The following is a 23,427-nucleotide window of genomic DNA, read 5'->3' on the forward strand; positions in this document are numbered from 1 at the left end:
GAAATATTTATGCAACATGTTAAACAAAGCTCAACCTCAACACAGCGTTCACGACCATTTGCCCACGGGTATCAGTAATACAAATTCTGACATAGGTGAAGCAATAAAGCCCATAAAATTGCATCTCATTACGATCTCAGATTCTGGCCTTTGAAAATATTCCCAAATGGTTCCTTTTTTTTTTTTTTTTTTTGCGGTACGCGGGCCTCTCACGTTGCGGAGCAACAGGCTCCGGAAGCGCATGCTCAGCGGCCGTGGCTCACGGGTCCAGCCGCTCCGCGGCATGTGGGATCTTCCCGGACCGGGGCACGAACCCGTGCCCCCTGCATCAGCAGGCGGACTCTAAACCACTGCGCCACCAGGGAAGCCCCCCAAATGGTTCTTTTTATCTCCTGGTAACACAAGCATTAAAAAGACACTTTGCAGTACTCAAAGAGGTGATTATCTTTGTAGACCACTCCACGCCAGGGCAAAACCAGGCTATGTCATTGCTCTCCTTTTCTATCCTCAACTGAATTCTCTTGATTGTGAACACAAATTTGGAACTGCAAATTGGCTACTGCCACCACTCTGGGAGTCTGGAGGTGGTGACCCTATAAAGCACTGACATGAATAAATTTGTAAACCTCTGGTCCCTGTGCAACGCCTACAGGAAAAAACGAAGCTCACACCTCTGAGACTGCTTCCAGCTTAGATGAATGAGACACCACAGAAAACAGGTAAGGCCACTGTGTCCACCTGACCAGCTTGGAAATAAAGTTTCTAGTGAAAGGGATGGAAAAAAATTTTTGAGAGAAAAAGGGCACTTTTCAGTAAAGGAAGCCTCAGAGCTTCCTAATTTTCACAACTCCAGCAAAATATTCAACATAGTCGGTGAAAGAATCCATCTGAGGTCCACATGCTACAATATGCAACCCACCCTTAATTCGGAGAGTTCAGAATAAACCATCAAGCAAGGCCCATGGAAAGCAGAAGGTCAAAGACATGAAAAATGAGCTTCCAGGAGCTCTTAGAACATGATGTCATCAGACCAGCTCCAGCACAATCCACCCCAAGCCGCAGTCAGAATTAATCCAAAAGCAAATGCCTTATCTCCCCGCATAAGTCACTAGTTCTGGGAAAGGCTCCATCACTTTCTCATCAGCACAGGTTGACAACCTCCAAGGCATCTCTGGCTCCTGCCCTATCAATGCAGTGTCCAGTAGGTGCCAAATCCGGCTAATTCCACCTTGATAAACCCCTCTCTTTTCTTCCTGTCCCTTTCACGAGGCTTTAGGCAAACACCTCTAAACTGATTTCCTATTTCCTCTCCCTTCCAATCCCAATCCAACTCACACCACCCTGCTACATCTGTGTTCTTTTTTTTTTATGTGGCAAAAAATGCATAATATAAAATTTACCATCCTAACCGCTTTTAAGGGTACCGTTCCACAGCGTTAAATACATTCACACTGTTGTGAAACAGATCTCCAGAAATTTTTCATCTTGAAAACCTGAAACTATACCCATTAAGCAACAGCTCTCCATTCCCTCCTCCCCCCAATCTCTGGCAGCCACCATTCTATTTTCTGTTTTTACAAATTCGACTGCTTTAGATATCTCCTATTAGTAGGATCGTACAGTATTTGTCTTTTGTGTGACTGGTCTACTTCACTTACATATTCCCTTTGTAGCGTATGACAGGATTTCCTTCCCTTTTAGGGCTGAATAATGTTCCATTGTATGCATAAACCACGTTTTGCTTATCCCTTCATCCAGTGATGGACATTTGGGTTGCTTCACCTTTTGGCTATTGTGAATAGTGATGCTATAAACATGGGTGTACAAATACCTCTTCCAGGCCCTGCTTTTTTTTGTTGTTTTGTTTTTGTTTTTGTGGTACGCGGGCCTCTCACTGTTGTGGCCTCTCCCGTTGTGGAGCACAGGCTCCGGACGCGCAGGCTCAGCGGCCATGGCTCACGGGACCAGCCGCTCAGAGGCATGTGGGATCTTCCCGGACCGGGGCACGAACCCGTGTCTCCTGCATCAGCAGGCAGACTCTCAACCACTGCGCCACCAGGGAAGCCCCAGGCCCTGCTTTTGATTCTTTGGGACATATACCCAGAAGTAAGATGGCTGGATCATACAGTAGTTCTATTTTTACATTTTTGAGGAACCTGCATCCTGTTTTCCACAGTGATTGCACTATTTTACATTCCCACCAACAGTGCCCAAGGGTTCCAATCACTGCACATCACCGATATTCGTTATTTTCTGGTTTTTTGATAGCAGCCATCCTAATGGGTGTGAGACAGTATCTCATTGTGGTTTTGATTTGTATTCCCCTGGTGATTAGTGATATTGAATATTATATTTATACTCGTACTCCCTATCTCTGGTCAAACCCCTTCACTTCTTAGAGGCTGCCTAATGAGTAAAGTACAAACCCATTTAAAGCCTTCCATAACTTAACAATATCTACATTATTTCATACAAGTTCATTCCGCAAATCTTCTGCGTCAGCTCCACTAAATACCTCATCATTTTCCAAACAGGTCCCATGCTTTCTTTTCCCCCTGCACTTATTTATAGCTTAAATACCATCTCTCCTAAGAAGATTCCTTTGTTTTCAATCAGAACTTTATATTCCTTCAGCACTCAGGGCTTGCTCTTAGAGTACATATCATATTTACATTTTCTATACCCATTTATTCGCTGGTCTCATCTCACTTACTGAACAGAAAAGTTCCTTAAGGCCATAGACTGAATCCTGTTCAATCATCTGTCTGTCACAGTGCCTGGAACACTGCAGGCCTTCTAAATATAGTTATTAAATAAAGGACTCAACATGTTAATGTGTATTGGTTGACATAGCCCATCAAAACAGCTACAATTTCAAATCAACAGAACTGCCCTCTTTTTCTGTGCGTTGGGAGGGTGAGAGAGGAATGGGGAAAGATTTTAGTTTTTGTTATTCAGTCATCCAGACTCACCCTAATTCTCTTGACCACATTATTTAACTCCCCACTTAATAAAAAAGAAAGGGTTCTCAAGACCAAGCAGAGCTGACATCCAGTAACTGAACTGCCGGCTGCTGCATTTACCCTCCTCGTGGCTACAAGCTGACATTTAAATCCTACTCCTCTCTCTCCAAATATTAACCACAGTCAGCTGGTCATTTGGGTTCTGAACCAGCTTTTGATGGAGCACATTTCAAATACAATTCTGGGAAAATATTGAATTATTTCATTTTCACTCTATTCCCTCAGTGGTAGCTTCCCTCTCAAGTTCAATTAAGCTCACTTGAAATCAGAATTCACAAGAATGCATTTCATTTAGATTTACTGGAAGATGTCATGCACCAGTTAATTAGTCTTAAAGCAGCATAGCCATGAGGTCCTTCCAAACCGAGCTCGCCGTCTTTGCCAAGCAGGTGTTCTTGCTGGATAACGTTGATTGGGTAATGGTTAGCCAACACTCTAACAAATAAAGTAGATATAGATTTTCAATTATCTGTGTGCACCCCAGCCATAGTCTCTGTTCTGTGGCCTGCAATTTCTCATTCGTTGGAATATATGGATGATTCTGCTGGATAATTCAACAAGCATTTACCGAAACCTACCCTGTGCCAGGCACTGCTCTAGACACTTCATTTATTCAGCAAGGTCTTATTTAATCCCTTCTATTTGCCGGGCATTTTGCCGGGGATTGGGGATTCCAGGTTACAGAAGATTTGATTCCTCTCCTCAAGGAATCTAGGAAATGTTTCAGACTTGTGCTTGGTGCCTGTGGAAATGTAATCTTCGTGCTCAGCAGTTCATGGAAGACGATATATAAAAGCTGTGGCTACATTCCAGTAAAACTTAACTACACAAAGAGGTGCAGGGCTTCCCTGGTGGCGCAGTGGTTGAGAGTCCGCCTGCTGATGCTGGAGACACAGGTTCGTGCCCTGGTCGGGGAAGATCCCACGTGCCGCGGAGCGGCAGGGCCCGTGAGCCGTGGCCGCTGAGCCTGCGCGTCCGGAGCCTGTGCTCCGCAACGGGAGAGGCCACGACAGTGAGAGGCCCGCGTACCGCACAAAAAAAAAAAAAAAAAAAATAGGTGCAGGGCCAGATTGGGTCTGTGGACCCTAGTCTGCCCGCCTGTTTTACACCATGTTGCATCTCTGTCCTTTGCTCCTGCTACATGCTCTCCCGAGGACCCTCCCCCATGCCTCATCTATGTATCTGCCACCTACGCTGCAAAGTCATGTTCAACTCTTGCCTCTTCCTCTTCTGACTCAAGTTCAAGACTTTTTTAATTTAGAAAATTTTATTTGGCTTCCATAATTTCAAGGATAAGTAGGCAACACAAACCTTCCTCATAAAAAAATCTTCAAGTAAATAATGACTAGCTTTTCTATGGTGCTTATACTTCTTCAAAGTTTTTTCTCTCTTACAACAATCTCTTGAAATAGGCAATGCAGGTGTTATTATTCCTACCAGGTCCATGAGAAGCTGAAGTGGTACATCTTAAGAATGAGAAGCAGAAGAACGGGAGGAGAAGGGACCACAGAGGCTATGGGTCTTCCCAGCAAACCCAGAATCAGATGTGGGGCATGGAATCTTGCTTCCCCAGAGGCTGTCCAAGAAGCTGGCAGAAACAGCTGGGAAGGGTAGGATAGGGGAGGCCTCTGTGGGAAGGAACTGGCAGATCCAGCCTCCTGCCCCCGACCAATGCCTATCCTAGGGTGTAAAGGCCTGTCCCACACAACTGAAAAAAGGGACTACGTAACGTTTGTGTGGTTTGGTGTGCGATACTGTGGCCAGCTTGGGAAAGCATCATATGCTTTCCCTGTACTCCTGCCCCCCTTCGTCTCCCCCCCCATTTTCAGTGGAATTATATTCCTCAAAAAAAAAAAAAATTAAGACACGAACTTTGCGTCAAGCTTTGTTTTCTAGAGACCTTAAGCTAGAAAATGTGGGGACCAGGAGACCCTCAGTCTAAGACTTTGGAGTTGGAATGGCCACTCTTGGGAGATAAGTGTCTGTGAGTTTCTTACAGACAAAATGGCCCTCCTGAGTCAGAGACAAAGGCCTTCGTGTTCTGCCAGCATCCATGAAACTGTGGCAGGTAAATTGTTGGCTTGCAACTAGAGTACAATCCTACGCTTCCCAGTTCTTGACACCCACCTCTCTGAAACAAGAAGGACCCCACTGCTGGTGATAACTGGGATGGTACTAACCCCTGGCAGACACCGACATCACAATTAGCAAAGCTTTCATCCGTGGTGGATTGAGATGAGGTGCCGGTAAAGTGCAAGATGTTGGAAGGTCGAATGGCTGCATCATTTGATCGATGGGGCGAACGATGACTATAAAGATGGTTTTGTGAAATGGTTATTTTGGAAGGCATTTGAAACCTTGCAAAAAGTAAATTAAATCAGGGCAGCCAGCTTAAGGCATGCTCCACAAGTGTCAGGGCTCTGTATCATTTTAAAAGAGACCCTCGTCTCTTACAACTGCAAAAGAGACTATGCTGAAAATCAGGCCCAGGATATGCTTTTTCCATGTGTCAGATTGGCAAAGATCAAATGTACAGCTTCAACACGTCTCCTATGTCAAAATCAGAGCCCTCATGAGTAAGGGGAGGGACTATGAAACCTGGGATGGGGACATCTGTGTGTTTAAGTCTGAAAATCTTGGACCCTCTGGGCCGGCAAAAGCAGCCTCTCCCCATTGTCAGAGGGAAGTAGTTCCCTTCCCCTCCTATCAAATTGCCTAGAGACCATGCACTGATCTTACCTGAAACAGGTGCAAGGCAAATGGCATTTATGCTCAGGATCTGTCCCCCACCACTACTCACGAGTGCCACTAACCAGTGCCAGGACCCGCCATCCCGTGTGGGCTGGGACATCCAGGGCCTTTTCTAGGATATTAACAGATTGTACAGTGAAGGAATTGTAGGACTCCGCATATGTGCAAGAGTGAATCTTGAAGGTGAAAGACCACAGGGCAGAATAAAAGGACAGACAGGGGACGGGGACTGACAGGAGGGCACCCACCTGAGACTCGACTCGGGGTTCAATGAGCTGATAAGGACGCCCGGAGCCAGTCCTAACGCACTGCTGGGATGAGTCCCAGAAACACAGGCGCAACGACGGCCTACAGTAAAGGGGGGGTGAAGATATTAGAACCTCCTTGGTCAGAAGGTTCAGAGACATGCTCTTGTTAGAATGGATTGACTACAGAAAACCTGAGACTCTCCACATGATTAAATTCTCTGCGAGAGCTCAAAGGATACTTCCTTCAATAGGAAATGTACTGAGGAAGACGGCACAAGCATCACTGAGGCAGCCCTCGTAAGCAGGAGTTGCCATGAATCTGCCGCCATGAAACCAAGATCTGTAATATAAAGGGGGTCCCAGATGGCAAAGGCAGGAGAGCAGCACTTGCTGGCCAGAAGCAAGTTGGACATAATTACCATAACGTGCAGCAAGAATGGAGTAGCACTTGGGTGCCTTAACCGACAGCGATCTACGGTGATCGGTAAAAGACCACGGGGTCCCGAGGTGCAAGACAGATGGGCAGCTGACTAGGGTGTTGCTTGATTTGTATAATCAGAAATAAACACACACACACAATGATACACACAAGAGCTGGTGAGCAGAGGTTGACAGCAACCACCATGGAAAAGCACAGTCCTTTCATCTGTTTTCCAGATTTAAGTCTGTTCACAGACCCAAAGCTCCACCCCCAAAGTATATGTTAGTCAAGTCCTACAATTCCTTTGGCGCATGGTCCATTATTTCCCAGAACAGGGCCTGTTCAGCCCTGCTCACCCTGTGGTATGTCCCAGCACAGGTTAATGGTCTGGAGGCCATGAAGGGTTGGGGGAGGCAGGTTGAAGAGGGGGCTAGGTCTCCCTGAGGAAGGATTCTGCAACACCAGTGCAAATCTATGTGGAAAACATACCTCCGATTCTTCCACCAAAGGGACTTGTGACCATTTGCTAGGGAAACTTTGAGAAAGGGGAAAAAAATCCAGGAATTTCAAAAACCATTAAATATAGGGTCTGAGCTAACGCTAATACCAAGGGACCTAAAACGTGCCACCAAGCTCGCTGGTCAGAGTGAGGGCTTACTGAAGCCATGGGACAAGTACAGTTTTAGCCTGAGTCACAGGGGGCCTGATGAGGCCATGGACCCACACTGTGGTTACTTCCGCCGTCACTAAATGTGTAATTGGGATAGAGAGATTCAGTAGCAAGCAAGACCCTATATCTGCTCCGTGACTTGTGGGGTAAGAGCCATTATGATAATAAATCCAAATGCAGACCCTGAAACCGCCTCCTTTCCTGCCAAGATAACGAACTGGAAGCCATTCTGCATGCCTGAAGGAACTGGAGAGACCAATGCCACAACCAAAGACTTGAAAGAGGCAGGAATAGTGGTCCACCTCACATCTGCCAATGCGCCCGACTGGCCTCTGCAGAATCCAGATGGATCCTGTTAGACGACCATAGGCTACTGTGAAATTAACCAAGCATGAGCCTCAACACCAACTGCTGGACTAGATGTAACAGCTTTACCTCTTCAAGCAGGTCAATGCGGACGCCGGTACTTAGCATGTTACCAGTGAGTTGATGAATGCTTTTTCTTCTCTCGATATCCAGAAGCAAAAGTAATTCTGACTACAGTATACCTTCACCAGAATAGCTTTAGGGCTCTGTGAATTCTTTCGTCACAATCTAGTCCTCAGGGAGCTGGACATTCTGCGGAATGTTGGGACATTCTGTGGAACAACACGCGGGTCCCTTATTTTGATGATATCATACTAATTGTACCGGGAAGCAGGAAGTGGCAAGTTCTTTACATACTTTAATAAGAGGATGCACGCATGTTGGAAGATGAGATATAAACCCCACAAATACTTGGAGCCTCACAAATCTGTGACATTTCTAGAGCGTGGCTTGGAGCATTCCGGGACGTCCCTCCAAAGTAAAGGAAAAATCAGTATACCTTGTACACCTACTCCTACGTGTAGACTGAAAAAAAGGCACGACCTAGAAGTTCAGAGTTATGTTTTACTCGGCGGACAAAACTGAGGACTTAAGCCCAGGACACAGCGTCTCAGATAACTGAGGGACTGCTCTGAAGAGGCAAGGAGGGAAGCCAGGATATATAAGAGTTTTTGCAACAAAGTAATCAAAAGATTGCTGTTCATTAAAGAAAACCAGACACCTCAAGTTAAGGAATTTAGCACTTTTCTGTGTATGGGAAGATGCAAGAGTCTGGGCTCACTGAAATCATCCCTTTGATGTGCGCCTCAGCTCTTGGGGACCAGTATCCTGTGCTTCTCATCCTGAGTCTCCCCAGGGTGCACCGTCGGGGGTGGCTGCAGCAGCTGACCGCTAGATGGCGGGCATCCTGTTTCTATCCTGAGTTCCCTCAGGGCTCACCATCGGAGCGGCTGTAAAGTGGTGGGTTGATGGCTGCAACATCTTTTGTTTATTGAAATGGCAGGCAATATTTTTCATTCACATACGAAAGCAGCACAGTACTTGTTGGAATGCTTTGCGTTTTAATGCACTGCTTAGAACGCTAAGGAAAAACTCCTCAAGTTTATTTACCTGGGGATCAGAAGGCTGCCAGAGGAAGAGAAGTCTCTGTAGCAGGTTCAAACTGTGGTACAGGCTGCCTGCCACTTGAACTGCATGGTATAACAAGCTGGATGGTGCAGAAGGCACCCACGGTGGATAAAGATGTTGGGCCAGGGACTTCCCTGGTGGCGCAGTGGTTAGGAATCTGCCTGCCAATGCAGGGGACACAGGTTCGATCCCTGGTCCCGGAAGATCCCACATGCCGCGGAGCAACTAAGCCCCTGTGCCACGACTACTGAGCCTGTGCTCTAGAGCCCACGAGCCACAACTTCTGAGGCCGTGTGGTACAACTACGGAAGACCGCGTGTCACAACTACTGAAGCCCGTGCGCCTAGAGCCCGTCCTCCGCAACAAGGGAAGCCACCGCAATGAGAAGCCCGCGCACCGCAGTGAAGAGTAGCCCCCGCTTACTACAGCTAGAGAAAGCCCGCGTGCAGCAACAAAGACCCAACGCAGACAAAAATAAAATTAAAAAAAAAAAAAAAGAGGCTGGGTCAGTTCCGTATGACATTTACAGTGCAGACCTGGAGAGTTCTTAAGTAAGACCATGTCCTCTGCACCCAAGAACTACTTCGTTTGAAAAATAGCTCCTGTGTGCTACTGGGTCCCAGATGAAACTAACACCTGACTTGGAACACCTAGTGACGATATGATCCGAGCTGTCCGTCATGAGCTGACTATTACTGTGTCCACAGAGTTATAGGGCCAGGCTGGTGTCGTAGCAATCCACTGTATGGTTAAAGCAGTACATTTGGTTCCAGGCTCAAGCAAACCTAGCAAGCATAACTAAACTGCATGAAAAGGTAAAAGGTAAATACCATGTCACTTACTTCTGAGGTACCAACACCTTTTTTCCAAACCATATCCATGGCCGCACAGGGGATTCTCTATGACTAACTGATGGAGGAAGAATGAACTTAGCCTGGTTCACAGGTGAATTTCAGGAAATGATGGCATTGGAAAGTTGCTTCTAGTTCAGACATAAACTTCTGGAAGTGGTAAATAACTTGGCCAATAGTTCAGGAGCTGGGAGGAATAAACATGAAAATTAAAAAGGAGGTATAGATGGACTGACAGATGTACTCAAACAGTTTGAAAAGCTTTTGTGTTTCCCATGAATGCCCATGAAAAAGAATCCATTAGAGAAAGTTTTCAAGAACGAAGCCGGACGAGATGATGTTGTTACTAGATGTGAGCCAGCTTCTCTTCTGTCCCCAGAGGTGGCCAAACATGATCTGACCATCAGAGGCTCCTTCTGCCACTACGGAATGCCCAACCTGTCAGCAGCAGGGATGGACACTGAGTTCTCAATATGGCAGGATTCCTTGGGAAGACCAGGCTGGTGGCCAGTTGACATCACTTAGCCCCTTCTACATCTGAACGCACATCAGCTGGTCCTCACTGAAATAGATCGATACTACAGATAGGAGTCTGCCCAGCCTGCTTGCCATACTTCTGTCAGAAATCCCGAGCAAGAGCTTATAAAATGCCTGGTCTGTTGATGGTAATCCAAATAACACTGTCTCAGACCAAAGGTTCCCAATTATGCTCACAGGAGAAGCCAACGTCATTACAGCGGCCAACACAGCACTCTGCAATCTGTCCCCAGCCCCACCTCTCTGACCTCTCCTCCCTGCCCTCTCTGCTCAAGTCACACTTTCCAGTCCCCCATGACCTGAGCCCACTCCTGGCTTACGGAGTGCCAGCTTCCCCGGTGGTAATCTCTACCTGGAACAGTCTTCCCCTGGACATCTTCCCCACTAACTCCCTTGCCTCCTCAAGCCTTTGCACATGTCAGCTTCTCAAGGATGCGACCCTAACTACACAACTTAATGTTAACACCCGCCCACCTTCACCCCTTCCCTCCACGGCATCCGCAACTCCCACTGTTCACCAGATGACAGCCCCACACCTCCCCTCTGCAGAACTGCTCACCGACTGTGAGGCTATGCACAAAGGCATTATCATCCAGCCCCTCAACCTCAGTTGCTTCCCAATTTCGAGGCGGCCATACCTCCTCAATGACTGCAGTCCTTGCCCACGTGGAGGTGAGTGTTCCGGGAAACCACACGGTCTCGCGTGGTCCCTGCTGGCCTTCAGACCACGCCCACCCCGTCACTTCCCAATATGGTACTTAAAGGCCTTTGCATCCGCTGAACTTTACAGACTTCAGTCATCTGCTCTGGGAAGGGACAACTGCCATAGCAGAGTCCGCCTGTTGGTATCTTCCTCATGCACAAGAACTTCGGGAGTTGCAGCCACCCCTGGAGAGGGTCATTGGCAAGGCCAAGGGGCGTCGACTCATCCGCAGACTTCCTTCCAGTCTGCGTGTTAAGTGGGGCTCGTCTCGAGCTGGTGCTCAGAAGAGGCTCCATGACCAGTAATGGGACCTCTGGATGTTTCAAAGGCAAAACGAACTCCTGGACTGAGGACACTCCCTGCGGGCAGTGAAGGCTGCTGAGCTCAGGGCGTGGGGGAACAGCTGGGGTGAGGGAGGAGGCACCTCGGTTAGCCATTCAAGCTCTGCCTTCCACTCGCCTGCGGAGCCACGGGGTCGTTTACATACACACACCCGCGGTCTCATTAAAGCCAAAGGAAGCGCAGGCCAACGGCTCCTACACACATTCTAAAATGTGTTATTTGCAATTCAATTTCACGTGGCCTGCAGAGGCAATAAAGGGCAAAGGGAATTAACCTGCCATGCATTCCACAAGCACTCCCTGCACACCCACACTCCCAGGGATAACAATTTGCCAACATAACCTTTAATTAAATGAACAGAAATCACGCAGACCCCATGGTGGAGGAAGTCACTAAATAGAAGGAAATTATGTATGAGTTGCCCCCAGCCACTCATTTCAGCTCAAACAGGATCTGTCGGTAGGGAAGATCAAAATGGGAGGCTCCTCTTTCCCTGGCCTCGGCAGGCGCTGTCTGCCGGGAGAAAGGCGGCCTCCACCCCCCACACCCCCACCCCCACCCCCCCCCGGCCATACACGCTGCGGCGAGGGCGTAGCGCCACCTAGAGGAGAACACGGGGAGAACGGAGCCGCCCGCTGGAAGCTGAGACAACCATGGTCCCAGAGATGCTGCCCAAGGCCTTTGAACCAAATGAACGACTTCCCAGCAAGGCAGACTCTTGCCCTCAATGACACAGCTCAAGAGCAGCGTTGTCTTTGTAGGCAAAAGCATTAGATTCCCGCAATTCCAAAATGACTGCTAAGTGACAGCGTTAGCTTACCTGGGGAGGAGAAAAGACAAGCAAAAGTTCCCCCGTCTTCTCTCTCTCACCTGTCCCCTCCCTTCCAGGCCCACGGCCACTGTCCTACTTGCAGCCTTCGTTATCACCTCTCCGGATTATTGTCAGGCGGACGAAACCCTGACCTGTCCTTCCCCCTGCCAGTCACCTCCCACCCTGAATTCACAACCCACCCCCCCTTCCACTCCACACACATGCCTAACACATGCCTAACACATGCCAGAAAAGCTAGCCTAAAGTTCATATCCTGTATCTGTTCAAAATTCTCCCAGCATCTTCCCTGCCCCAAGGATAGTGCCCCATCGCTCAGCCTCATGTTCCAAACTCCATCATACCAGCCTTAACTGCCACGACCCCCATTCACATCCCTAACCTCAGCCAAACCTGGACTACACCCTACTCCTGTCACCTCTGTGTGCCCATTCATACCATGCCCTGCAGATGAAATGTCCAACCCCACTCTGCCTTCACCCCACATTTCCACATTTGTAAATTCCATGCGCTCCTTAGGGACTAGACCTACACCTTCCACTTCCATGAAGCTTTTCCCCACTGGGATTAATCTCAACCTTCTTTGTTATAGCTTCTCTCACATTCTATCTTGCAATGTAGTTCTCTTTCCTCCTAGTCTAAAAGGTAAACTCTTTTGAGGGCAGGAAACTATTCACTGTTGAATTTGAGTTATATACACAGAGAAAAATCAAAGATACTTGATAAATGTTGGTTGGGTAGAATTTAATTTTGAAGGTTGTTTATTTTTGTGGCGCTGGCACAAGGATAGGCAAAGAAAAGAATCTTCTGCTGTGTCAGGCATTAGGCCGAGTGTTGGTGACGGGACTTTTAAGGTGCTGAGGCTTTGAGAAATGGGAGGCATCTTACGGGATGCTTGGGGGAGGGTGAGAAAAGGGTGGAATTCCACAGCCAGATTTTATTAGCTCAGGGTTACTCAGTAAATCATCTGATTTCTTCTGGGAAATTCTCCGAGGCCGAAGAGAAGTGGCAGCAGATTCGCTCTAAACGGGTATGAAGAGTTAATCCATGTGGACACTGCCTGACCCTTGGATCCCAGTTTCATTCTGGCCTCCTGCAGGGAACCCTCCCAACTGTTCCGGGCCACTAGGTTCCCTGCCTTCACTGACTTTAGTACCATACATCTTAGTGCTAGATTATACGTTGCCTTTAGTATCCACTAAAGTTCCATGGGCGATACCATAGCTCACCAACTTGTCTATAGAGACATTATGTCTGAAGCTTCTGAATGCTCCCCAGTGGCCAGTACCCAGCTGGGCATTGAGTTGTGCTCAATCCCTGCCTATGGACTGACTCTCAACTCTTGGGCTTCCCATAAAGACTTAGACACTATGATGGCTCCATGTGGCTCTGAACCTGAGCAGGACCCTGTGGGGCTCCTGGGCACACCAGCCTTTCTGTGTCCCCCCATTTCTTGTTTGTAGGGAATAATCTTCAGCCTTCATGATCATCCCTGGGTTCCAAAGGGCAGGTTCAAACAATTGCTAATCAGAGAAGGGAGGGGATGAGAAGGAAAAGGGAAGATCAGACTAGAAACAACAGTGCAGCCTCGGGGCAGGGTCCTGGTTCCCCCTTAAGGGATACACACATATCAATACCTTTGAGCTGTTTTGCAGATACCGGAACCCCCAGCAGGTGGAAGAAGTTAACTGTATGCGGGCCCCCAAGCACGCAGACCCCAGACCGGCTGGAAGCAGAAGGTTGATGATGCTGACTCCCGATTACCTCACCACCAACCAATCAGAAGAACGTCCACGAGCTGACCGCGCCCTGCTCCTTGAACACTGTAAGTGTCCTCACTGCCCCCTCCAGGGTGGGACACACAGTTTTGAGGGCGTTAGCCCGCTGTGTCCCCCCTTTGCCGGGCAAAGCAACAAAGCTATTCTTTTCTACTTCACCCAAAACCCCGTCTCCGATATTCAGTTCAGTACCAGTGTACAGAGGCTGAATTTCAGCTACAGCTTTAAAAGAGGCTGGGAAGGAATTTCTTGTGATGGTTGCTGTTGTTTAACATTTCTCCTACTCCTAGGGTGTCACTGTCGATTAGCGAACATACACAAGCACCATGTTTTGACAGGTATTAAAAAATACGAACATGAAGATGTGGGGCAGCCTTGCCACACAGGAGGAATGAGTTCATAGCCTAGTGTGGGAGAGAGAATTTCTACAAACAAATGTAACAACAGAGCAAGCCAGGGGCAGCAGGCTCAAGGCAGCTGCTGGAGGGCAGGTGTGGTTGGACTGCAAAGACCGCTCTCTGCTCCCTGAAAGCTTTCCAGGAAAAATACAGCCCTGAAATCCTCCACCAGTCCTTCTCCATCCATGTACAGTTTTGTAGACTTGAAGAGAACACCAGAGGACACTTGACAACTAATTTGCACACAGGAGTTCTCACTCAGCTCACTCTGCCTGTGTGTCGAGTTTCCCGAAAAGGGTCCAGACTTATCAGCCTGGGGGTTATGCGGGCTTCTTTGTACTTGCCCTGCAGGAGAGGAACAGCCTAGAAGCCAGGCACCCCAGAGATTTTCTTAGCAGACTCCACAGAACTCAGCTGACCCTGGCCCCATGAATGGTCCTCAGCACTACAGAGCTTGCTGGAGCCCTCCCTGAACTTTCCTGCAAAGTGCATTTCATTACTAGCTGGAAGGGAAACAAAAACGAATTCACAGTGAAAATAAAGCTGGAAAAAATGACAATCCTATAGAAAGAATAGGCTTTTTTTCCCTCTCTCTCTCTCTTTTTAATATCCTGGTAATGAACCTGCCAAGAGAAAATGATTCTGGATGAAAAAATTCAAATTATAATTACTGAAAAATTGAGAAAATATTTGAGGTACTTTACCTATGTCAGTGACAAATAGTTCTTCAGTCACTCAGTTAAGAAATGGATCCCTCCAAGCCCCTATTGATGTTAATGAACAGTGACTGCTCACAGAGACCCAATGTTAAGAGTACGAGTGACCCAGAAAAGGCTCAGGTCAAGAGAAAACATGTGAGGCATGGCAAGGACATGGGTTTTAAACTTTTTTTTAAATCCTCTTTTTCTCATTATAAAAAAAAAAACTTGTTCATTACAGAAAATTTGGCCAATATTATACATATAAACAAAAGAAAAACTCATCATTAGTTTCTCATCACCTGAAAGGGACTCAAAGTTAAGAAGCAGTTACCTTATACTAGGCATTTAGATGCATTATACAGACTATCTCGTTCTTCCTGCATAACTGCTCCCAGTTTATGACATTAAGGATCAGAGAGGTTCATTAATCTACCTGAGGTCACACAGCTGTTAAGCGGCAGGGTAAGAAAATGAATCCATCTCTGTTAAATTTTAAGGCTTTTTAAACACCCCTCCTCCAATTCTCAAATATGAAGAAATGCTCCTTCAAAAGCTGTGAGGACCCTCAAACGTTGGACAGATTCCACCTTAAGCCTGCTGAGGGAGATTCATATGCTTTTTCCTCAGCCACCAGGTTCTTTGCCTCCCAGGGACCCCCCAGGAAACAGCAATGGTTGCAGCAAAGGCCTGGTGATAGCCAGCAGGGATCCCACTCTCACGGTCACCTTCATTGCCAACAGCACCAGAACAGCGGGCTAGAGACAGGGGACAGGGCAGCAGGGTGAAGAGTTCCGTGGCTGACTTATCCTCTATCATAGTTACATGTCCCGGCAGCCAATGGGCTCCGGTTGGCTGGCTTGTGCCCACCACCTAGTTTAGAAGCAGGGTACAAAGAGGACCTCTTTGGAGACAGGCCCAGGAAGCTGTCCTTACAGATTTGCTCCAGGTGACTGTCCAGTTCCGACCAGGGCAAAGTGGCTTCTTTTACTTTTCGTTTTTGTCTCAATCAATACCTTCTCATTGGGACTTCCCTGGTGGCGCAGTGGATAAGAAGCCGCCTGCCAGTGCAAGGGGCATGGGTTCGAGCCCTGGTCCAGTAATATCTCATATGCCACGGGGCAACTAAGCCCGTGCGCCACAACTACTGAGCCTGTGCTCTAGAGCCCGCGAGCCACAACTACTGAGCCCATGTGCCACAACTACTGAGCCCACGTGCCTAGAGCCCGTGCTCTGAAACAAGAGAAGCCACTGTAGTGAGAAGCCCACGCACCACAACAGAGGGTAGCCCCCGCTAGCCACAACTAGAGAAAGCCCGCATGCAGCAACAAAGACCCAACACAGCCAAAAATAAATAAGAATTAAATTAAATCTTAAAAATAAAAAAACCTTCTCATTTACTGAAAGACGCTATACAGAGGGAATGAATCACTTCCATATATTCTAAATTACCACCTCCTTATTACCAATAAATCAATTACATTCACAAATCCAAATAGAACCTGCTAATCATCAACTCAAAACCATCATTTCAAAACACTGCTCTAGAGCCACCAAGCCTGCTACTAGGACCTCCTGGCTCTGAGGAAACATGCCATTACTTCCTGCCCAGGCATAAAAAGCCCCCAAGGTGATGTTCTGGTATAGCCCCATGACACCTGGGGATTGGCTCCCACTTTCTTGGAAGACAAAATGTATAAGACAATAAGATTAGCATGCCAGGGACTTCCCTGGTGGTCCAGTGGCTAAGACTCTGCGCTCCCAATGCAGGAGGGCCCGGGTTCCATCCCTGGTCAGGGAACTAGATCCCGCATGCCGCAACTAAAGACTCCGCATGCCACAACTAAGACCCGGCACAGCCAAATAATTACTTAATTAATTAAAAAAAAAAAAAAGATTAGCGTGCTGGGATCCCCAAGACCATTCCTAAATGGGGAGATTTGCTAGGACTCATGGGTCTCAACATATGGTTTCACTGGTGGCTATGACTTATTACAGGGATGTAGGAAGGACACACAGCCAGATCAGAAGGGGAAAGGACACTGATGGTCTGGGGAAATCCATGCACTGGATTCCTTCTGCTCTCTCCCTCCCAGGAGGGGTCACACAGAGCCCAGTCTCCATCCAGCAACAAAATACAGCAGCATATGTGCTCTGTCTTGCCCAGGGAAACTAATTAGAGACTTAGTATCCAAGATTTGTACTGCGGACAAGTCACAAGAGTACCCTCTGCCTAACAGATACCAAAATTCCAGACTCCCATAAGGAAAGCAGGGGTTTAGCATGAACCACCTTGTTTGCACGAATAGTCTAGATACAGTAAACCAACCTCATCGGTCAGGGAACAATGGGACCCCTCCGAAAATCCAAGTTCCCAGACACCAGCCAAGGACCCACTTGCAAGCAGGCCTGTCTAAGGATGACAGCAGCAGGCCTGCCGTGTTCAACATTTTCTGCACAATTGAGCACCAAAGCCTTGTCTATACATACATTGTCTCATCCGAGAAGAGGAAAATCAATCCAATTGATGATTTGGCACTGAGCGTGTCATTCCTCATAGATGTTCTCAAATAGCACTTCTGCAGTTTTTTTTAATCACTGCTTCAATAACAAGAACTATGGGATTTTTAAAACTTTAACATTATCTCACTGGCTAGAATCTGAGCTGGCGTTGTGAATTCTGGCCAGCAGAATGTGGCAGAAGTGACACTGTATGGGTTCCAGAGCCTAGGATCCAGGAGGCCTTGTCATTTCTCCCTTCACTGTCTCTAAATGCTGCCAATACAGGAAGCTGCTCCAGCCTCCTGGCGGGGGAGAGCAGAGGTGCCCCAGGCTGCAACTGGCACCCACTTCCGTACGCCTAAGTGAGCCCATGTGGGACCTTCCAGCCCTGCCCCTCCTGCAGCTACATGAGGGAGCCCCAGAAAACCTGCAGAGGAAATAACCAGCAAACCACACGATGGTGATAAACAATATATCATTGCCATTTCAAGCGAGTAAATTTTGGAGTGGTTTGTTATGCCTTCATAAATAAATGATAAATAAAAGTGGGGCTTGTTTTCCTGAGCCTGTCTCTGCACTAATGCAAAGCTTATTTTATCCTAGACCAAAACTGATGTGTAAACTGGGTTAAGAAGACAACCCCCCCCTTGGCAGGGTGGGAAGGAGATGGAGGACAGGGGCAGGATATCAGAGAAGACAAAGAAAACATACACCCTCGTTGGAAGACAATATTAATAAGTCTTGTGACTATCACCAAACAAGAGAAGAAAGAGAAAATCTATGGCCCTTTGGGTACCTCAGACCACCCTCATAATAAAAGAGAATTCTGCCCAAATAAAAGAAAAGCCCCAGGGGCTTCCCTGGTGGCTCAGTGGTTGAGAGTCCGCCTGCTGATGCAGGGGACGCGGGTTCGTGCCCCGGTCCGGGAGGATCCCACATGCCGCGGAGCGGCTGGGCCCGTGAGCCATGGCCGCTGGGCCTGCGCTCCGCAACTGGAGAGGCCGCAGCAGTGGGAGGCCCGTATACCGCAAAAAAAAAAAAAAAAAAAAAAAAAAAGCCCTGCCTTCTCCTAGCTGCCTTGCACAAGGGAACTTAGGTGTCCTTCCGATAGCCCCCTCTTCGTTGCTCTTTCTTCCTTCAGAGCTCTTATCACCAACCATAGTTATCTCTCTGTTCATTTACTTGCCCATTTTCTGCCACTGGCCACCCCACTGTGGGCGGTAAGCCTCAGCTCCTGAGAGGTTTATCTGTCTTGTTCTTGCATGGATCCCATCACCTGGAACAGTGCCTGGTACACAGCAGAGGCTCATGACTGAACAGATAAGCAAATGGATCAATTTATAAATAAAGGACCATAGGACTTCCCTGGTGGTCCGGTGGTTAAGACTCTGTGCTTCCACAGCAGGGGGCACAGGTTCAATCCCTGGCCGTGTGCCATGCCGTGCGGCCAAATAAACAAAAAAAAAGTAAAAAAAAAAAAAAAAGCACATAAATGACTAAAGTGGACAGAGTACATTTTTGGAAAATGGGTTTATGCTAACTGTAGCCTCGGAGACAGAGTAGGAAGAAAAGCTGAAAAGAACAGAATATTATTTTTATTATTCACTCAATACAACTAAACGTATGAACTGAACCCAAGTAAAGAATAATACTAGCAGTGACAGAGCACACATCAGGTACTGTTCTGAAAGCTTTACACATATTAACTTTTAGTCCTTACAACAGCTCTATGAGGTAAGTAGTCTTATTACAACCATCTCCATTTCACAAACGGGGAAATCAAGGCACAGAGAGGGCAAGTGATTTGCCTAATGCCACCCAGCAGGCACACAGCCAAGCCTGGACTTGAACCCAGGCTGTCTGTCTTAGAGTGCATTAACCAGAGCATCATTAGCCTCTTAAAGGTGAGCCAGAAAGGCCAAGGGTATTGAAACCACAAACAGAAAAACATAGTAGGAGGGAAGTGTTGGAGAAAACGGAGGGGCCATGAGGGAGGGGAAGCGATTTTTGTCACTGGGGTGTGAAATCTAAAATTCAGGCTCGATACCAGGTGCTTTCTCTCGCCAAACAGCCCTCTTTATCAAACAGACCAGGCGCAGTTCCTGCCCATTGCTGAGTCTGGGTTTCAGGTTTGTGCCAGCCAATCACTCCCTCCTGCGAGAACCAGGGGGCGCTCCACCCTCTTGATACTATGAAGCCTGCCCTCCGCAGCCCCTGGCTGTTCCCTCTACTCCTGAGTGCAGCCCCTGTGTGGCCCTGAGTGGCGCGCAGCATCCTCTTCCCCGACGCAGTGAGGACCCGTGACCATGAACTGCTGTTGAGCTCATCGGTCCAGCGTCAGGTAATACCGCTCAGGTGGGAACCAGCCCTCACCGAGGGGGTGAGTGGGAGATGATTAAAAGAGTCATGAGGAAGAATTAGAGAAGGAAATGGTAGATGGATCTATGATGATCTTACTTATGTTGATGATGACCTTGTGCCCAGCCAGCCTGAATGTAGTTTGTGCCACTGGTAGCCCACTAACAGAGGAAGGGCCGGGAAAAAATCTGGGGGCCCCAACTTGTGCGGGGCTCCCACCAATGTGGTTCTTAACATTCCAATCCCTTGGCCCAAGTCAAGGTGACTGTCACCAGAGCGATGGCTGCCAGGAGAGCTTGGGTGCAAAGCACTTAACGGACATTTATTGAATTAATACAATAAAATGCTTTAACACTATGGTTAGTAAATGCTAATGATTAAGCTCTTTGCAAATATTCTATTTCCATTAAAGTGGTTATGGGGAAAATTACTTATGACAAAAAGCTCTGTGAAAACAGCAAGAAATAAAATTGTAGGTATGATATAGTTTTCACTAGACTTTTTTAAAAAGCTAACTGTATGTGGAAAATGACCAGAAGGACATAGACCTAAATGATTATAACAGGAGGGTTAGCAGGCTGTGATTATTTTAAATGTTTCTTGTTCCTGCTATTTTCCAAATTTTCTGAAATGGGATATGTCACTTTCACAACTGAAAATGCACCCAATAATTGTTAAAATAAGCTCCTCTTAGGCTGGAATTAATGTTGTAACAACTTTTTATAGCATTACCTCCAGCAGGATGCTAGGCATTTAGCAGGTACTTAGGAAATGTCTGCTGGCGAGAACACAGAGAAAGCGAGAATGCTGTGATGTACCATGGAAGGACTGCGAGAGGAGAGCCCAGAGTTCAGGGATCCATGCTGAGCTCTGTCAGAGCTACTTTTGTAAGTACAGGCAGGCCACTTCATTTATCAGCAGCTCGTTTCCCTCATCTGTACAGTGAGAATAATGCCCACAGGGTCCTACATCATTATTCTAAGGCAAGCATCATCAAAGGAACCACATGGTTTTGGAACTTTCTCGGCAGGGTCAGCACCCACTGTGTTCCTGATACATCACACTTCACATCCCAAAACCCAGGCAGCTCACATGCTCTATCCCTTGCCCCCATCGACTCCCCCCATCAGGTATGCACAGGCTGTGCCAGTGAGTTCCAGGATGTCCCTGGCAGCCTGTTTCGGCTTTGTTGACCCACCTACCCAAAGCCTTAACCCAGACCAAGCCCCTGTCCAGAGCTGCTGTGCTCTATACTTATGCACTTCTTTCCCACCTGGGGTTACAGCAGTAGTTGCCTTATTGACATGAAATGAAATTTAAAAGACTAGTATTTCAGCAACAGAAACGTTAAAGGTAAGGAGAATAAAAAAAGTGAAAGAGAAATTGTTGGCAGAGTTTTCAAATCCATCATGTTTTAGGCTTACTTTCCCAGAAACTGGAAATTAACCTTTTCCTTCTCTTTCTTCTTATTTGGAGAAGCAATGGTTTGTTCCATTGAGTCTCCAACTGGCTGAGGTCAAACAGGCTGCTCTGGCTTGAATTACCATTTTAGTTTCTCTAGCTCTTTATCATATTTGAACATCTCAGCTTGAGCACAGGCTCATTGATCGGTGTCAAATGCACATTTTCCAATCTGCTCCAATGGCTTCTTTTTTCCTAAAATAGTGTTTTCTCCCTCCACTCAGCCCAGCCCAGACACCAAGCCCGACTTCAACACGAGCTGACCTTCAGACACATCAGATCCATCCATCAGAGAAACTGTCCATTTGTGGTTTCTGGATTGTCTTATGAAGGACGAGAGCGGCAAAGCAGGTCGGGAGAAATGCATAAGAAATGTATCACTTTGAACAAGTCCCATACTTCCCTGTGTCTGCTTCCTCAGCTAAAGCACAGGCACTGGACTAAATCAGTTACCTTTAGGAGTCTGGGAGTAGGGGTGGATACAGGGAGACATATTCCTTGGGGTTTTTTAAATCAAGATCACATGGAAGATTTCTGTTTGTTGTTCAACTATTTCTCCTACAATCCCGGGTTTTGAAATGCCTCTACTTAAGGAGGGTTGGGAGTCCCTAAGAGAATGATTGGCCTGGTGATCCCTTTTACCTTTAGGTCTGACCCTGTGGAATGTGACTGCTATTTATAGGATGTAGTCTACAAGAATATCACCGCATGATGACAAAGGCTCTACCTAGGGAGTATGGTTTTAAAAGGACCACTGGCCTACCTAATCTTAGAGACACTAAAAGCTAAGGTTATTCCTGATGACCTTAACTAGTGTCATTTAAATTCAAGGAGGGTACTTACCCATAGTTCTTTACTAGAGGCAGCGTATGTGTTATAAAATCTTCAGGACCGTGTATACAGCATATATAACACACGCCAACTACACAGCTACCTGATTCGGTAAGAAGAATACCCAAGAAGCAAATACACAGACTCAGAATTCATGAGGCACAATGAAAGTATTCCAAACACCAGAGGAAACCATACAGTAAGGGAATAATCCATAAGCATGATGTCGCACCTACGACACAGAATGACTTGTGCTAGTAGTAGAGAGGGCATAGGGCAGTCATGCCCCACACTTTGCCCCCAAGTGTTGACAGTTCAGTTAAAGAAGTACACATACCTATAAAAAGATGGTGCAGTGCAAGGCAATAGATGCTACGCCCAGTATGTACTACAGGCACAGTGGGGATTCAGAGGCAAGTCAGGGTAAAGCTTTCTGGGAACAAAGAATCTGACCTCACTCGGAAACCAGGAGAGGGGCCAGAAAGGGAGAAGAAAACAGCTGCTTCCTGGGGAACTGGAAGTGTGGGAAAACAGACTTTATGTTAACAAAGAAACAGACTGCTCGCAAAGGGCTGAGGTCGTCCTCTTTGAACATGGTGCACACGGTTAGCATCCATTCTTCCCTTTTCAACAATAACCCTGAACCAAGACCCAAACACCAATTCTACCTTTGATGAGCCCAGGAGACATGGAACTGTCTGTGAACTGTGAACACAAAAGACTGGAGAGCAGAGAGAAGAGAGAAGGTACCCCTGAACTGCCATTTCCAAGGGAGCCTGAAAGGTACCCGCTAACGTGAGAGGTACAGAATCACAGTCCCTTGTTTTGAACAACACAACGGAGAGAGGTTGCAAAATGATGTCAGCTTGAGCCTTCCTGGACCTGGTTTTGTTCCTAGAAGCGGATATGGATGGGTTGAATAAGGAGCCACACAGACGTGTCATGTGTGCAGAAGCGTCATGTGTGCAGAAGCAGTCTTTCACGTGCTGGGAGGACAGAGGATTTGGCACTGTTAACAGCTCTATATTTGCTGGTCTTCATTGGCTAGACAGAGGTGAAGGCTCAAAGGACTTACACAAAACCCTGGAATGAAGGAAAATCCCTCCTGGAATACTCTTCTCTATACAAACCTGTTACAAATTATAATTTTATACAAATTATAGAAAAAAGTTGACCTAATTCAAAACTAAGACATCAAAAAAGGAACTAGTATAGGCTCTATTAAAAATATTACAAGAAAACTAAGGAAAAGTACAGGAAAAATAATGGCAAAGGATTTTTTTTGTATCTGCTCCATAGTGACTAAATACCTTGCCATGAACTTTTAAAAATTTCATGAAGCAATCACACACACACACACACACACACACAAAATAAAGCAGATATGTAAGAGCTCATGGAAAATGTGGTAAGACAGAAGAATTTGAAGCATAAGCTAGCAGAAATGTGGAAAGAAGTGAAATTTTAAAAATAAATAAGTAAAACCATTATAGAAATAAAGACAAAATTGAAAGCAGCACATAGAAAATAAG

General features: G+C 46.9%; 2 protein-coding genes across 7 annotated transcripts in view; both read right to left on the bottom strand.

Annotated features, from left to right (window-relative positions):
• Window positions 1-23,427, bottom strand: part of GPR39 (G protein-coupled receptor 39) — a 247,336-nt gene that overhangs the window by 160,440 nt on the left and 63,469 nt on the right. The window lies entirely within an intron of this gene.
• The window catches only part of SLC35F5 (solute carrier family 35 member F5), a 280,557-nt gene that overhangs the window by 65,112 nt on the left and 192,018 nt on the right, over window positions 1-23,427 (bottom strand). For all 6 annotated transcript variants that reach the window (XM_089916890.1, XM_089916889.1, XM_089916888.1 and 3 more), the window contains one exon: window positions 1-9,645. This exon is cut by the window's left edge and continues 65,112 nt beyond it. The gene's annotated coding sequence lies outside the window, so the exon portion shown is untranslated. The remainder of the gene's footprint in view (window positions 9,646-23,427) is intronic.

This window comes from Delphinapterus leucas, chromosome 8 (assembly GCF_059928025.1).
Source record: "Delphinapterus leucas isolate spDelLeu-1000000601 "Yukka" chromosome 8, BTC_Dleu_Yukka2, whole genome shotgun sequence".
Taxonomy (NCBI): domain Eukaryota; kingdom Metazoa; phylum Chordata; class Mammalia; order Artiodactyla; family Monodontidae; genus Delphinapterus; species Delphinapterus leucas.